Here is a 4,932-nt window from a genome sequence, read left to right as displayed (position 1 = left end):
GAATCAAAGCTGGATCCAAGAGTAAAGAAGACGATCTTTATGGGGATCACCTATGGTGTGAAAGGTTATCGTCTTTGGTGTCCAGAAACAAAGAAAATAATCTTCAGCAGAGATGTTACCTTTGATGAATCTACCATGTTGAGAAAGGTGACTTCAGAAAAATTGGAGCAGACAGATGAAACTCCCAAACAGTTGGAGTTTGAAGGAAGCAGAATTGACCCAGCCAGTAAAGAAACTGATGTTGACTCTTCTATGGTAGAAGAAGAGGTTCAGACCCAAGAACCTCCATAGCAACATGAATCAATTGCACTCAGAAAGGGAAAGAGGACCATTAGACAACCTGCTCGTTATGCTGATATGGTCTCTTTTGCATCACCAATTGCAATTGATGACGTTCCTGCCACTTTTAATGAAGCAGTCCAAAGTTCAGAACATAAAAAGTGGAGGATCGCCATGAATGAAGAAATGAAATCCCTTCAAAAGAATCAGACGTGGAAACTAGCTAGTCTTCCGAAGGGAAAGAAGGCAATTGGGTGCAAATGGGTATATGCAAAGAAAGATGGATTTTCTGACAAGAATAACATCCGCTACAAAGCAAGATTGGTGGCTAAAGGCTACGCTCAAACGGAGGGAGTTGATTATAATGAAGTATTTTCTCCAGTTGTAAAACATTCCTCCATCAGAATTTTGTTGGCTTTGGTAGCACATTTGGATTTGGAACTAGTTCAGATGGATGTAAAAACTGCATTTTTACATGGAGACATGGATGAGGAAATCTACATGACTCAGCCAGATGGATTCAAAGTTGCTGAAAAAGAAGAGATGGTGTGCAAATTAGAAAAATCGCTATACGGATTGAAGCAATCTCCAAGGCAGTGGTACAAGCGATTTGACAAGTTTATGATAGGGCAGAAGTACACAAGAAGCAAATATGATCATTGTGTGTATTTACGCAAGCTACAAGACGAATCCTATATATATCTTCTTCTTTATGTTGATGATATGCTGATAGCTTCTAGGAGTCAGACAGAAATTGCGAAACTAAAGACTCAATTGAACAGAGAGTTTGAGATGAAGGATCTTGGTGAAGCAAAGAAGATTCTAGGCAGGGAGATATCAAGGGATAAAAAATTGGGGAGGCTTTGTTTGTCTCAGAAAGAATATCTGAGGAATGTACTAAAACGTTTTGGCATGAATGAGAAGTCAAAACCAGTTAGTACACCTCTTGCTCCTCATTTCAAGCTCGGTGCATCCATGTCACCTAAGGATGATGCAGAACGGGAATACATGTCAAAGGTTCCGTATGCAAGTACTGTTGGTAGCTTAATGTATGCAATGGTGTGTACGAGACCCGGTATTTCACAGGCAGTTGGGGTTGTGAGCAGGTATATGCATGATCCTGGAAAGGAGCATTGGGAAGCTGTGAAATGGATTTTGCGGTATATTCTAAACACCGTAGATGTTGGTTTGGTCTTTCAGCAGGACAAACAAGATGGTCAGTGTGTAGTTGGGTATTGTGATTCAGACTATGCAGGTGATTTGGATAAGCGTCGATCAACTACTGGTTATGTGTTTACATTTGCAAAAGCACCAGTCAGTTGGAAGTCCACCTTACAGTCAACAGTGGCTTTGTCTACTACAGAGGCAGAGTATATGGCAGTTATAGAGGTTGTGAAGGAGGTAATTTGGCTTCAAGGGTTGTTTGGTGAATTGGGAATGGAACAAAAGCACATCAAAGTGCACTGTGACAATCAGAGTGTTATTCATTTAGCAAAGAACCAAGTTTACCATGCAAGGACGAAGCACATCGATGTTCGATATCACTTTGTACGAGAGATTCTAGAAGAAGGTGGAGTCATAATCCAGAAGATTCGGACCACTGAGAATCCTGCTGATATGTTGACAAAAGTGGTAACTGCGGTCAAGTTTAAACATTGTTTAGACTTGGTCAATATTGTTACAAATTGAAAGATGAATTTGCAGACACTACTGAAGATTGGATTTTTTGAGAGACGTGTGTGGAATTTTCCAAGGTGGAGACTTGTTAGTTTTTGGCAAATATCCCACATTGATTTTGTATAAGGAGGAGGGGAAATTCTTTTGTTATAAATAGAGCCCTCCTCCTCCTTAGTTTATCATCCCTCAAATATAAGCCTTCTTCTATATTAAAGACTATTTGTATTCTTTCTTTCTCTTTGTAATATTTCCTCTATTAGTGAAAGATTATTTTAGTAGTGTTCGAGGAGGTAGGCATAATTTTGGCCTAACCTCGTTAAATTTTGGTGTTCTCTTTATGTCTATTTAATAGCTATTGTCGGGTATAGTTGTTGTTAATTATTGTCCTATTAAAATTACTTGTCTTGGTAGTTCTGTCTAATGAAAATGGGTTTTAAGAGGGACCATTGTGACCCCTCCTCTTTCCTGGGAATCTACCTTGGGGTGATTTTTAGTACAATTGTTTTCATACTAGTCACCTAGATAATAGTTTAAAGGTGAATATGTTATTGGTGGAAATTAACCCGAATTCCACAACAACACCGTCGGAATATCAGAGCCAAGGTCTGACGGGTCGTGCGGCCTTAGGCGCTTTAGACGCTCCTCGGTCTTCTCGGCGACTAAGTAAGCCTTACCCAAGCTAAGTGAGTGTGCAAACTCACAAAGGTTGGAACCAAGCCCTCAAGGCTTCAGATTGCGGAAGCTTTAAACACCAACGTGGTTACTCGAAGCCACAAGGTCGGACTATCGTGTGGAAGTGCAAACACGAAGGTAGCCACATTACGATTACTTTGGTGCAACTTAGTCTAATTGATATTTGGGGGGGTGTTGAGGGATGATTGCCTATCGAAGGGGTTCAAATTAATGTTTTAGTCAAGCGAAGAAGGAAAAAGGTAAACAGTATTAGAAAATGCTCCATAATTTCTTCTCTATCTGTCGGAATTAGTTCTGGACCGTGGTTGCATGTTTGCTGGAATCAAGATTGTTTAGTAAAGATTACTTATGTGCTTGAGTTTTGACAGGACTGTTTGTCTCAGATTCCGAGCTGAATTTGTCATAAGGTGCAAATTAGTAAGTTATGCATCAGCTTTATTGAGAGCAAGTATTCCCCCAACTGCACTTGTCTGATGGAGGAGCATTTTTCTTAAAAGATTCATATACTTGTAATCTCTAGTCTAAGATAATTAACAGATCTGTATAACATGTTTCTTTGTAAGATTCTTTTCTGGAAATTTCAAAAGTTGTTGAGCATTTTTCCATCCTTGAGATACATTCCAATCAACTCTATGTATATGCATTTTTCTTTCTAAAAGCATTCTCTTATTGAATTACAGATTGTTTGAATTGGTCCATTAGTTGTTCACGACCTTCTTGCTCTGGACTATAAAAAATAATAACATCAATGTATACCAAAGCGTTTTTCCAAGATGAATCGGTCCATTAGCTGTTTTAAAATTCACATACTTTCATAGATTAATTTGTTTGAGTTCAAAATTAATAGGGGGCCTAAAAAATATTTAAATCAACTAACAATAATTTCATTATTTTGAATCAAATTATTAAATTTTTAAACATACAAAAATTAAACATTTTTTTTAATAATACATAACTTTTAATCGACTTTTTAACTGTTGAAATTACTTAGCTAATAAGCTTCGTTTGACTTTGTCCTCTGCAGTTAAGTGTTTGAAGGAAAATATTGAGATGAGACCAAGTAGACAGTGACTACTACAAGACTCATTTTCAAATTATGAGTATTTTGAAAATATATTACTTTATAATCCTTCTAGACTAATAAAAATATAAAAATTATTTCAATTAGATCCTTAAAATATAGTTATAAGCTTAGGTGTTAAAATATCATTTTGGATATTACATTCAATATATATATTTTTAAATAACTTTTGGTGATTATAAAATAATATATGTTCAAAAAAAATAATTTATTGATAATACAAATATTAAATTTAAGAGAATCATTTTCCAATATATTAAATCAAAAGAGTTTGTATAATAAATATATATTATGAATAAATATTATGTTATAATTACTTTATACTAATAAAATAAAATCATAGTAGGTGAATGTATAGAAAAATTGAGTCCATCTTAAAAAAAGGATAAATGTTATAATTACTTTAATTCTTGATTATCATTCATAATCAAACATGTCTTCTTCTCCATCGGATATGGATGATTAATCAACTTTAAGATATTGATTCAATTTTTCGGGCATTGCTTCTGAAACCCAGTTCTGCTTGTTGCTTCATGCTTGTTTGAGAATATTTATATAACGTGATTCCCTTTTGAATGTTCCTTTATCATTATTATTATTATGAAACCATTGTTTGCAAAAATGTTATGATACCTTACGGGTTATGTGGGCTTCCTTCTTTTGCTGTCCCTGCCGGGGTATATGTTGCTTATGCTTATGTGTTTTCTTCTGTATGCAGCATCTAAGGTGGATCCTATGCACCTTGAGTATTTCAGATTTGCTGGCCGTGTGATTGCATTGGCATTGATGCATAAAGTGCAAGTAGGTGTTGTCTTTGATCATGTATTTTTCCGACAACTGGCTGGAATGCATATTGTTGAATCAAATAGAGTAAAAACTCTAATTGATCGAGAAGAAGAAAAAACTCTTTAGAATAATCTCATAAAATTGCAAAAAGGAAGAACTCTTAAGAAAGCTTTCTAATGCTTATAATTAAGCTTTGATTGTTGGATGATAAAACTCAAATACAAGTAGGGTATTTATAGGTTACAAGAAACAATCCAAACCACTCATTAAAATAAGCACTAAATAATCTAAACCATTGAAATTAAAACATGAGAAAAATACTTAATTTTCACCTAACTAAATTGATGTAAGCAATGACATCAAAACTAAATTGATGTAAGCAATGACATCAAATTAATTTAGGTGTGAACTTATTT

Source organism: Hibiscus syriacus, unplaced genomic scaffold, assembly GCF_006381635.1.
Source record: "Hibiscus syriacus cultivar Baekdansim isolate YM2019G1 unplaced genomic scaffold, ASM638163v2 tig00110332_pilon, whole genome shotgun sequence".
Lineage (NCBI taxonomy): Eukaryota > Viridiplantae > Streptophyta > Magnoliopsida > Malvales > Malvaceae > Hibiscus > Hibiscus syriacus.
The sequence above is the reverse complement of the archived record's forward strand: the minus strand, read 5'-3'. Positions refer to the sequence as shown.